This window comes from Callospermophilus lateralis, chromosome 1 (assembly GCF_048772815.1).
Source record: "Callospermophilus lateralis isolate mCalLat2 chromosome 1, mCalLat2.hap1, whole genome shotgun sequence".
Taxonomy (NCBI): domain Eukaryota; kingdom Metazoa; phylum Chordata; class Mammalia; order Rodentia; family Sciuridae; genus Callospermophilus; species Callospermophilus lateralis.
The window spans coordinates 33,629,678-33,643,069 of record NC_135305.1 but is presented as its reverse complement, the minus strand read 5'-3'; positions in this window follow the sequence as shown (position 1 = coordinate 33,643,069).

The window sequence follows — 13,392 nt, the reverse complement described above, 5'->3', positions numbered from 1 at the left end:
AGGATTCTACCCTTATGTGTCGCTGCTCAAGATACAAATGTCCAGGAGTAAGAGTCTCATTGCCCTTGCTAGGGTCAAATGATCTCAAGTGTCAGGAAGGCAGGGTTCCCTGATTGCCAATTCCTATTTCCTACAGTCCAAAGAAGACAGTACTGTGCAGACAAAAGATACCAGTTGTCTATTCCAGTGTGTCTATCTGATCCTGACTATTGCCTAGAAGCCATATACCTCTAGGAGTAGATACTTGTTCCCCAAAGCTTTTGTAAAAAGAATAGCATATTTAATTTTGTCATAGTTATATACCTAAATATTTCAGTATAGATCTCTCAGTTTTGTATAGGTGAATTTTGCCATATGGTTTAAATATCTCATTCTACTAGCCTAGAAAATGAGGTTACTCAAGGAGGATAAAGGGTTTCCTTTGCATTAAAGTTACACAAATGAGTACAGAACCTGACATAGAGACTAGTCTTCTGGAAGTGTTCTTACTGACTCAAATGCTCTTTGTCTTTAAGCAGATTTGTTATATATGAGGTATATTTTGGGTCCTTATCCATATATAGCATTTATGCACAGTACATTTCAAAGAGCAACCTGACTTCCACCTACTTGCCTCAGCTGATGTTTGCATCTGTAAGGCCCCTGAGCTGTCACAATGACAGCATGATTCAAAATTAATGACAAATGGAAATTCACAGGCCCCCATAAAGAAACTTTTATCTACATTGCTCAGAAAAAAAAAAAAAACTCCATGCTAATATACTGGGGGGAAAAGTTGCTTATGATGTGGGACTGTGGCTTACAACAGAATGTGTTCTCCAAGAATTCATCAAAATAAGTTCTAATGCTGCTCCCAACAACAGAAGCAACCACACTTTGAAAAGTCAAAATCATCACCAAGATAAGGTTTTCATTTGCTTGGCCACAAGTCAAGGGAGAACTGAAGGGAGCTTCTGGTGTTGTCCCTTGTGTCTGTCCCACTTTCAGGCCCCCTTCCCCTCTCTCACCCTGTGGGTATAGAGTCACTTCTGGTAGTTCTTTACTGCCTGTAGAATCACCAGGGTCTCATGTTTCTTTGTCCACGGTCACTGGGGACATGTGACTTTCTTTGACCAGTGGGATTTTACAGATGTCTTCCATGCAGAGGCTTGAAGAGCATTTAGGCAATTGAGCTTTCTCTCTTGCACCTGCCTTTGCCATAGGAAGAACATGACCCAGGCAGTCACCTAATCTGAAGGATCATTGAGAACAGAGCCCCCTAGCTGACCTGCTTCTTGAAGCAGAGATTCCCAGTAGATCCAGTCCAGCCAGGGCAACTCCAGTTATCAACATATGTATGAGCAATCCTAGCAGAAATCAGCAGAGCTGATCCACAGATGCATGGTAAATACAGTACCTATTTATTGCTGAATGTCACTGAGAACAGCTTTGTTTACAATTGTTTGTTACTTGGTCTTATTGCAGCAGTAGCTAACTGATTCAGGCTTAATCCTCTTTCTCCTCTCCTTCTCTCTCTACCTCCCTTGGGCCATCTTTCTCATCCTTGAGAAGTATCCCTCCTCAGTTCCTGCTGGGTTCATAGTTTTATCAGCCAACTGCTAATATAGAAATGTAAATCCCAGGTTTTCTACTTACAAAGTTTATCACGACAAAGGAGGGGAGTCCATATAAAAGGACATGAGTAGACAATGCTTGTTAGTAATGCCTCTTACAAAAGAGTCATTTTGGAAATGTTTTTATTGTTCACCGGTGTCTGTCATTACCATTATGAGTAATTTTCCCTGTAACACGGCATATTCCAGATTGAGGCATAGTAAAACCGGGTTTGAGGGTAACTCTGACTTGCAAGCCATTCATCATTCCAAAGTATGCGATTTCTCCAGGAGAAGCAGTTCAATAGTGAGAGGATTCTCAACGACCCTCACCTCCACTCCCCACAAAATGTATGGCATCTTTTCTTTCTTGATCTCCTGTTTGCCCTTTTCTTCCTTTTCTTTTTCCCCAGACTATTATGGAGTGACACGCTAGGCACAGAGTCACAGTTCCCCTTTTCTCCTTTACCATGTAAATGTCAGCTGAAAATATGCTCAGTTCCAGATACAGTGTGATCATAATACTACCACTGTGTTTCTGGATTAATTAATCATAATTAATTAAATTTTTCATGATTTTGTATGCCAAGCCTGGAAGCATAATCGAATTTCATTTTTGACTTCTGTAGCCTGAAGCAACCACTTAAATTCAGCTGTCATAAAACTATTGGAAGGAGATCAAAAAACATTAGATTTTTAAAAAACTTGAAAAAAGGCATAAGGGGAAGCAGGAAAAATTATCTAAATACATCAAAAGGAGGGCATCTTCCTATGCATAAAGGAAGGGCACAGTAAAATATTGTCTCCAAATATGATTGTTTCCAATGTGATGACACTGCTTTTAAAAAAATCTTTGTGTTTTTCCCTCTGAAGTCATCTGATAATAGTATTAGGCACAAGTAAATCACAAAATGACATAGTGAATGGCAACAGTGAAAACTAAACTGATTTGAAATCTATCAGAACTTGTTTCCACTTTCAGAATCAGTAAATCATTATGAAAACCACTAAGTTGTTCCTTTTGAAATTATATAGCTATAACATGGATGTTTTGTGTTGTTGGCTTATTTCTCATGTAAATTCCATCCCCTTGAGGGCCCTTCATATATGAAGTCAAACTATTTGTGGCTTAATTCATAATATATAACATTCAGTCACTAGAAAAGTAAAGATGATCATAAAAAAATGTGAGACTCTTCTATAATCCCAGCAGTTAGAGATATATCCCCAGCAAATATTTTGTTGAATTTGATTTCATTCTTTGAATGGGCTGTGTTTTAGTCAGTTTTTTCGCTGCTGTAACTGAAGGATCTGACCAGAGCAACTGTAGAAGAGGAAGAGTTTATTTGAGGGCTCATGGCTTCAGAAGTCTTAGTCCATAGCAGGCTGGCTCCATTCCTTGGAGCTCACGGTAAGGCAGAACATCATGGTGGGAGAGGGTGGTGGAAGGAAGCAACTCACATCATAGTGATCAAGAAGCAGAGAGATAAGTTCCATTCAATAGATGCAAATATGTACCCAAAGCCATGCCCTAAATCCCTCCACTTCCAGCCATACCCTACTTTAGTTATCACTCAATTAATCCCTATCAGGGGATGAAATCACTGATTGGGTTTAGACTCTTACAACGCAATTATTTCTTCTTGCATTGTCTCACATGTGAGCTTTTGGGGACGCCTCACATCCAAACCCCAACAGGCTGTGTGTGTGTGTGTGTGTGCGCGCGCGCGCGCGCGCGTTCGCACATGCATGCGTGCCTGCACATGTGTTTAATAAAATGCTATCACATATTATGCACTGCATTTACATTTAACAAGATAGCAGGAACATTTTTCCTTGTCACAATGTACTACCCTCTCCTTTTAATGGCTACAGATTTCAATGATTTTCACTGGACTCAAATCTGACTTTAGTCCCAGGAAGACCATACATATGATATTGCCAGACATGAGGCAGAGAAAAGGGGCCTGGAATGGCCTCAGATATGATCTCAGTCTGTGCTGAGAATATATCTTGATGTGCTTGACTGAAAATATATCTTGGATGTCCAATATTTCTTGAAGGACAATTACAGAATCTTAAACTTCAAGCTCATTCATCATGATTGCAAGTCCCTGGGCTCTAGAAATTAGTAAGTCTGGTATATCTGGGAAAATGTTTCCACACTGAGGAGGCTTTCTCTGTACCCTCTGACAAGGGCATTGCTGTATTCTTTCCCACTTTGCTGCTGACACAAGTTAGACACAGCCTTCAGTATTACTCAAAGCATCCGCCCCACTCCAGTCTCCTTTCCATTGTGACATGACAGAAGCCTCGTGATTTAAATGAACATCTCCATGTGCTTCGTAGTGGCAAAGAACTGGAGAGAGGCAGCACTAAAGCAGCTGACAATACACAAAAAAACACATTGATCAGTCAACACCTTCTATTCACATGCAGAATCATTCCCAGGCAGATTACCAGGGAGCAGACAAGAGAACGTGCATGCAAGTTTAAATCTGCATCAAAAGAGATGATGCAGAAGAAGCATGAGCAAGATGGGATATGGGAATAATTATTCAATCAGAATGATGAAAATGTAACACAAAAGCCACAGGAATCTGTTGGGGTTGAAGATGTAAAGTGTGAAAGAACCAAATGAGTTACTTTATAGGAAAGGGCCCCACTCCAGAGAGTAGAGATGCTCTGGTGGTAACTGGGGAGCGCCAGTGAAGCAAATCTACTTAATCTCTGATTAGCACTTCTAGCCACAGTGAAATAACTGAGGATTTAATTTTAGGTGGGATCTACACCTTCAGGAAAAGGTTTTTGCCTTGAACATTCACTCCATAAAAATTTTTGACAGTCATCTTTCAAAAGGGTATCACTCCTACCCAAATCCATTCTCTAATGCTACTGGAACACAAACGCTGTATGTAATAGACATTTATTCAGACTTTTTTAATATGAAAAATTAAACATCAAGCTAGTCATAGCTACACGTGTATCCAATTTTCTATGAAAAAATTCTTACTGGTTTATAAGGTGGGAAACAACCGCTGTGATGATATTTCCTGCCCCCAAGAAGTGTGAACTAATTCATTGTCCATTGATGTAGCAATTTTCACAGTCTAGAATCCTCTGGCAATCTGAAACCGATTCCCAGTGATACCCACCTTATGACACCAAGAAAGTACTAAAATAAGCTCCAAGAGACATCATAAGGACTAAGAATATCTCCCTCTGTCTCAGGATGAAATTATTTACTTATGCTGAGATTTCAATCAGTTTCCAGCAAAAATTTAATTACCCATGTGCAAGTTCTTTTTGCTATAGCACTTGGATGGCATTTCTGACAGACCATACCCATAACTGAGTGGAAAACTTAGGACAATATTTTGCCCAATGAATGTCCAGTAGCACCTTTGGTTCTGTGGTCCCACAGACTAGACAACAAAGTCTTCCAATAAAAATATATCCTGGTCTCATGCATGGTGTCAGGGGCTACTTCTTCCCCAGGAATAAACCTACAAAGGGCTCTCTCTTTGGAGTTTGCAGAAAATTGGACTTTTTATTCTATTTCATTTGAAATGGAATTTCACTTGTCTGAGTTCTTTGAGGACAGGTGCCATAGTATAGGTTTTCCAGCTACAATGGTTAGCGTGGGCCGACTCACAATGTACTCATTGTGATTACTCAATGATGCTAAGACTTACATGCAATGCTTCCCTTCAGCATCCCTTTCTCAGCCCATTCTTGGAAAAGAAATGCTTGTTAGATTCTAGATAAGTTGCTCTTTACTGTTTCTGTCAGATATCATTCACTGGGGGACAGTAATGTGCCTTATGGAGATACGGTGAATTGCCTGTTTCATGGCACTAATCTGAAAGCATCCTTGACTTCAATTCAACAGCCTGACTGTCAGACAGCTCTTGAAACCATGTAAGAAAAAAGAAAGAATGGGATCTTATCTTGGAAGTACCGTACTGTAAAACTATGCGCATGGCGTGCTGACTGACCGTCGGGTAGGTAGATCACTTTATAACATGAAAAGCAGAAGCAGACTTGTGGGGAGGGGACAAATCATTTTATTAAATGTGCCCACTTTTATGTGTCATACTTTTTCTAATAGATTTTTCCCCATATTTGTTAATAAGATAAAGGGTTTATCCCAAGCAAAACTGTAAAGCGGTTGAATTGAATTCTATCATTCATTTTCTTTCTATCTATTCATTCTCCTCTCAGAGAAGCCACTAGTCCACATCATGTTCTTTGTGGTTCTCCACTTTTATCTTTTCCCCTCTGAGTTAAATGTATTGCTCAAGAGAAGAACATGATGCCTTCAATCACACTGGATGCAAACTTCACCAGAATATGCACTTTGCAAGGGCAGAGGGGTAGAAGCCTGTGTCTGTTTTGTTCATCAGCACATCCTAGTACCTGGTACACAGTATACACTCAGCAAACACTTGTGTTAAATAACAAAGCTCAATGCTTTTCCTGATGCAGAAGTAAATGCATTTATTATTATTTTTATTATGTATTTGTGTGTGTGAGAGTGTGTGTGTTTGTGCACACATGCACGTGGAAAGAGAGATAAAGATCATGTGTGCCACCATTTGATCACTTGGAACCAGTTATGTATGAGATCACTCCCAGGATGGCTCATTTTTACATAGTCACCTCACAGCTGCATAGGGTATGTGCTGCACAATCTGCAAAATCATATGTGGCAGTCCTGCTTATATAAGCCAATAGATAGCTTTATTTTTTCTTTTGACAATACATACAGTTCAAGGTGTACCTAAGAAATGAAAATTAGAGTCTTGTCTTTTTAGTTTTACCTTCACATTTGGTTAGGTCAAATTCTTGAGCAAAACCTTTCCTCTATTCTCCCCCTAACCTTCATTCTTTCCCACTTGTCTAAGAAGAGCAATAAAATAATTCTCTGTTCAAACAAATTTCCAGAGACTGAAGCAAAGAATGAAATGGTACATGAAACATCTCCTAAAATATCCACAGGTTGAGTGCTATTCATATTTATAGGACCAAAGAAGCAGCTACAGAGTACCAGAGTGAAGAGAAGTCAAGATCCTGCACATCTGACATTTAAATCAATTCCAATTTTAGAGAGGATAAGATTTAAAGTAAGTATCTATTAAGCTTCAATACATAATATAGGAAATCATGATTTGGTCAGTGTATTAGTCAGGATTCTCCAGAGAGAGTCAAGATAAGATAGACAGGTGGATAGGTAGAAAGACAGATGAGGTTTCTGAGAAGAATTGGTTCGTGTGTTGGTAGAGGCTGAGAAGTCCCACAACAGCCCTCTGCAAGCTGGAGGACCAGGGAGGCTGACGGTGTGACTCTCAGTGCAAAGGCAAAAGGCTGAGAACTCAGTGGTACTGTTGCAAGTCTTGGAGTCCAAAAGGCCAAGAAGATTGAATTCTGGTGACCAAAGGCAGAAGAAGATTGCCATGATTCCGGGAGAGAGCGCCAGTAGATTGACCTTTCTTCTGCTCTTTGTTCCTTCTAGGATGGTGTCTGTCCTCATGGGATAAGGGCAGATCTTCCTTACTCAGTCCACTGATTCAAATGTTTATCTCTTCTGGAAACACTCTCACAGACATAACCAGAAATAAAGCTTTGTCAGCTAACTATCTGGGTATCCCTTAATCTAGTCAAGTGGACTTCTAAAATTAACCATCATAGTCATTCTAGCAACTTCTTTACCCTAGTGAAGGACAGATGGGAAAGACAAAAAGCAGTACCACCCATCTCCCAAAGTCTTAACTCCTCCCATTCTTAATCAAATTCCCTAAGAACATTCCTCTCATCTCTGAAAACTCCAACACTGAAATCTGTTTTTCTTTTCACAGAAATGCCACTCAAATGGACTTCTCAGGATTCTTTCTATTCTAACAAGTCAAGAAAGCAAACTTCTATGGTTACTCTTCTTAATTTGGGGGTAAGGAACCATAGCTGGTCAATCTGAGCATCTTTCCCATTACCCAGTGCCATACCCATAATAGAAACTCAATAATACTGGCAGATGCACAAAAGTGATTACATTTAGTTACACAGCTTCTTGTACCACCAAATGATTTCTTGAAACATTTACACAATCATCCCCATTTTTCTTATTTTTATAAGAAAGGCAGCTAACTTTGGGGAGTCAAAGGCCCGGCCTGAGCAGGAATCATCCTTCTCTGCCAGATACAGAAGGGACTCAGAATCAGGCATTTGTAGTTACAAATTAATATGAGCCTCTTGGTGTTGAAATGTATTTACACTTGGCAAAGCATTGCTTCTTGTTTTTAGAATAAAAGTCTCTTTAAAAGGCTCAAAAAGCTTCTTTGACATCAACTGGCTTGTAAAAAAAAAAACAACACCATTTTGATTATTTAAATTTAAGTAAATCAAAAACACATGGGTTAAATTTCCTCTAAAATACATATGGCTTTTAAAATGAGAGGGAAAGGTGCTTGGCAAAAAGCAGCTTGGGTTTTATTGAACCCAAACTTTTCAAACATAGTTTAAGCTGCTTGATGAGCCCAAACCATGGTTTTTTAAAAATATAATTTAAAAAATTAAGGAGAAACATGATATTTAATAAAATACTCAAATCCTAACTTTCTATAAAATATTATTAATAAACAATATGACTTTCAAAGAGTTCATATAATTTACTTGACAGATTCTCCAGACTCATAGAACTGTTTGAAATTGTAACCCAAGATGAAATTGTAACCCAAATGCTATATGTAGCCTAATACCATTAGTCCTGTTCTTTTTGTGAGCTATGGACCTTCTTCAGTCTCTTTATAGTAGTACAGTGACATACTTTATTATTGGAAATCTCCGTAGACCATCTGGGCACTTTGTGGAACTGTCTGCAAGGAGCTGGTAACTGTTAGGTTTCATTGTCTTCTACTATGTAAGTTTGTTTTATCCAGAGACACATAATGAATCCAAATCCCTTGGATGATACCATCAAGGTCTCCCTATCTTTCCCCAACTCTCCCTTTCTCATTCGGCTTTTATTTTTGTTTTATGCCCCCGTAGATATTCTCATATACATATGGTGATGATTTTGTGGCTTCATCATTGCTCAGGGAGGAAAATGCCTGTTTTTTATGATCATTACTGTTATCAGTCATGTATTTGGCCAGGCATAACTAATTATGCTCTATTTTTCAGGGCCAGACTAGGCCTATTTTTTGTACAAAGATAGGTACAGTCATTCTTTACGGGGCTCACTTAGTGATATTTAAATGAACTACAGTTCCTCAAAAGTGGCAAAAATTTTAACTTGTAAGTAGAGTCAGAATTCTGGTCTTTTCCACCTACCAACAGCATCCTTTCATTTACTTTGCCTTGCCTCTCATTCCCCCAGTTGAGGTTGTGGTTGAGGAAAAAAGAAACTTTTTTTTTTCTTTGAGACACATACACCAACAGGTGGCCAACACATACCTCATTTTCCAGAGAACATTCTTATCTATGTATGTGTGTGGGTATGAGTGCATGCACGTATTTGTGTGTGTGTGTGTGTGTGTGTGTGTATGTGTGTGTGTGTTGGTTTAGACTAAGTTATTCTGCAATAACAAACAACTCCAAAATCTAAGTGATACAAAATAAAAACAAACCAAAAAATAAAAAATCCTAAAACAAAGGAACAAAAAAATACTAGGTTTCTTTCTTGCTCATACTATTATTCTCACTGATAACCTGCTATTCTGCCCCCTATTGTCCTCATTCCAGGACTCCGACTAAAGGAATAGTCTGGGACATTGTGTACTCATCAAGTGGCACTGCAATATGAGCTTTGGTTCACAAATGGCATGTGTAATTTTTTTTTTCAATTTTCATTGGCCAAAGTTAGTCACCTCACCAAGTTAGATATCAACATCATGGAGAGAGGATATTTAAATAATGATTTATTCACCACATCATATGTTGACCCAGTTATATTGTCAGAATTAGAAACTGATCAATGGTGTTTCTTAGGTCTATTCTTTAAAGGGTTGACTAACCCATTATATCAAAATCTCCTTTCAATTTTATTTGAATGGAATGCTATTAAACTGATTCCTGTATGGGAAAATATTTCTTCTTGGGCAGCTAATTTCTCACTAGTATCTTAATTGTTCCATTGCATAGTGTTGCTGTCTGAGATTTTCTTTCTGTCATCTATAATACCTTATCTTACCACTTAATTGTATTCAAAAGCTTAAATATAATTAATATATAGTCAAAAAAACTTTGACTCTAAAAACTGCTTTCCCAATCTTGCTAATTTAAATTTTCTCCTTGAGAATCACTATATCCAAACTGAACTTACATTTATATTAATTTTTAGATACTTCTATGGGGTTCTTTTTCTAAAGCAATGAAAAATATTCCCTTTTCACCCCTTTTCCCACAACTCAGCAAGGCTTAACTGATTTTGTTCATTTGCCTTGAAAAAAAAATAATCTTTTGGCTTAAACCAAGCATGGAAAATTTTAGCCCCAAAGGAATATTTTGGAAGACAGTTGTATAAACAAAGAAAAAAGGACTTGGATTAGTAAAGCTTTCTCACATTTAACTACAACAATGCCAGCTAATTTAAGGCCACAAAATAAATATAGGAAATATTGGTTTGTTCTTAGTGATAATAGTAAGGATAACAAAGTAGCTTATTTTTATTGCATACTTAACTTTGTCCCAATACTGGATATAATGTATCCTTTTACTTCTCATGTCAGTCATGAGGTAAGCATCATAGTCAACCCTATTTTATGAACAAAACAAAAGCTGAGGCTTTGGAAGTTAAGAAGTACAACCAAGATCACAAAGTGAACAAATTGCTAAATTTAACTTTATTGCTAACTTTATAATCTAAAACTAAATATCATCTTGGTGGTTCTCAAGTGTGATTCCTGGAGCAGTAGCAGCAGCAAAAACACCTGGGAACTTTCTAGAAATATATATATATTCTCAGGACACCAGTAGATTCTGTAGACCCAACAACACGGAGCAAATAGAGTAACAGTATGAACTGGCAATTCCACTTCTAGACACATACTCACAAGAATTAAAAGCAGGGTCTTGAAAAGATTTTTGTGTGCATAGCAGAATTATCTACAATTACTAAAATTCAGAAGCAAGCTATTTGGCCATCAACAGACGAATAGATACGCGAAATGTAGTATATTCATGCAAAAGAATAACGTTCCATCTTAGAAAGGAAAGAAATTTTGGCATATACCAGATGAACCTTGAGGACATAATGCTAAGTGAAATATTCCAGTCACAAAAAGACAATGGAGTATGAAGCAGTTGGAGTAGTCAAAATCATTGACACAGAAAGTAAAAAGGTGGCTGTCAGGGGCTGAGTCAAGGTAAAAATTAGCAGTTATTGTTTAACAGATATGGAGATTCAGTTTTACAAGATGAAAAGAGTTCTAGAAACTGATGGTGGCAATGACTGCATATAAATATACCTAATACAACTGAACTGTACACTTAAAAAATAGTTAAGATAGTAAATTTTATGCTACATGTAATAAAATAAATGGGGAGAAAAGTTCATGGAAAAGTGTAATTAGGAATGAAAGTGTCCAGAAAGCCTGCTTAGAGGGGTGATGATAAAAGAGGATAAGCAAAATGCAGTATATGCATTATGTTTTCAGAAGCACTGAAATAGACAATTAGATAAATGGGACAGAATAGAGATGCAGAGACAGACCCACACACAGCAGTCAAGCCACCAATAAGGAGAAAGCTTTCAACAAATAGTGACTTAATGACTGCATATTCAAAAGAAAGAAAATGAACTTCAATTTCTGTTTACCCCACTCACAAAAACACACTAAAAATGGATTGTGGTTCAAAGTATTAAACCTTCCAAAGCTTCTCTACAAAAGCACTGGAGAATATATTCACACCCTTGATAAGATAAAAACAAAGACTTTTTTAGGAGACAAAACATTGGAAAATCAAGCAATTTATTTCCTCAAAAGACATCAATAAGGTAGTGAATAAATAAGTCTCAGACTGGGAAAAATGTTTGCAACATATATATCTGAGGAAAGAGTCATATGCCAAATATATGAAGAACTTCTAAAAAACGGAGAATTAAAAGAATAGTAACAGTTAAAAGTGATCAAAAGACTTGAAGTCACTTCATAAGGAGAAAGATAGATTGTTAATAAATGCAAGATGCTAAATATTATCTCTCATTAATTGTTAAGTTAGAACAATATATTTGCTTTAAATTGAATGTTAACATAAAAATGATTGACAGCACCTAATGTAGACAGGTATACAGGTAACTAGGACTCTCATAGTGCTCATGGAAGTGTAAAGTGAAGCAACAGCTTTGGAAAACTGTTTTTCAGTTCTTTAAAAAGTTAAACTTACATTTATACTGTGCCCCAGTAATCTTGCCTTTAGGTATTTACCCAAGAACAATGACTGCAGTTCCTCCCCCAACCCAGCAAGGGACATTTTGCAATGTCTGGAGACATTTTTCACTGTTGCAATGGGCAGTGTTCCTGGCATCTAGTGGTAGAGGGCAGGGGTGCTGCTAAACACCTTGCACTTCATGAGCCAACCCCATACAAGAAAGAATTTTCCACCTCAAAAATTAATAGCATTGAGATTGAAAAACGATGGCCTACACTAAAATTTGTAAATGTGGGTTCTTTGTGGCTTTACCTATAGTAGCCCTCAATTGAAAAATTTTAAATATCCCTCAATAGGTGACTGTATAAACAAATTATGGTATGTTTATACAATATTCTAGAAACCAGAAATATAAAATATGTAACAATAGGGATAAAATTTAAAAAAAATTGACAGTGAAAAAAGCAAAGCTTAAACAAATATGTGTTTGATTCCATTTACATGAATGTCTAGGAAAGATAAAACAAAAAGAGCAAATCAGTGGTTTCCTGGAACTAAAGGCAGAGAGTGGTGACTAGTTGCAAAGGGCAAGAGGGAACATTTTAGAATTATGGAAATGTTTTCTATTTCGATAGTGGTTGTGGATACTTTGGAGTACACTTTCATCAAAATCCATTGAAATGATCTCTCAAAATGTGTGTATCTTATTGCATATTAATTTTGCCTCCATAAAATTGATTTTTTTAAAAAAGTCTGCTATGATTGCATTGTATCTGGACATATTTTGAAAAGAATGGATACCTCAAAAACATAGTCTTCCAGTCCACAAGGATGGCTTATCTCTCCCATTTAATTGGGTTCTTCTTTCATTTCTCTCTGTAAAAGTTTTGTCATTCTTAGAGTAGAAGTTTAACAATTCTTTGTTACTAGATCTTTGATATTTTATGTTGCTATTGTGATGGTATTTTTAAATTTTCGTTTTCCAATTGTATGTTGCTATGCCTATTTAACTTACAAATCTAAAAACTATTGATATGAGGAAAAAAAGCTTTAAATAGGTAGAACAGCACCATTTCAAAAACATGGATGAACAGACCTAGTGTGATTTATTTGTTCCAGAAAATATTAGGCATTGTATTTTTTATAATATCTGCTGGGTTTCCAGCACATTGACTCCCACAGTGTACAGCTGACCTTTGGTTTGCATAAGGGATTTGTCCCGTGAATGTGGTAGATACCCAGATCTACAGATGCTCCATTTTGTATATTATACAAAATGATGTGGTATTTGCATATATCACACACTTCCTGTATGCTGTAAATTATAACTAGATTACTTATAGTACCTAAGAAGATGCAAGTTCTATATAATTAATTGTTCTAATGTACTGTTTAAGGGAAATGGCAAGGAAAGATATTGGGTACCATATTA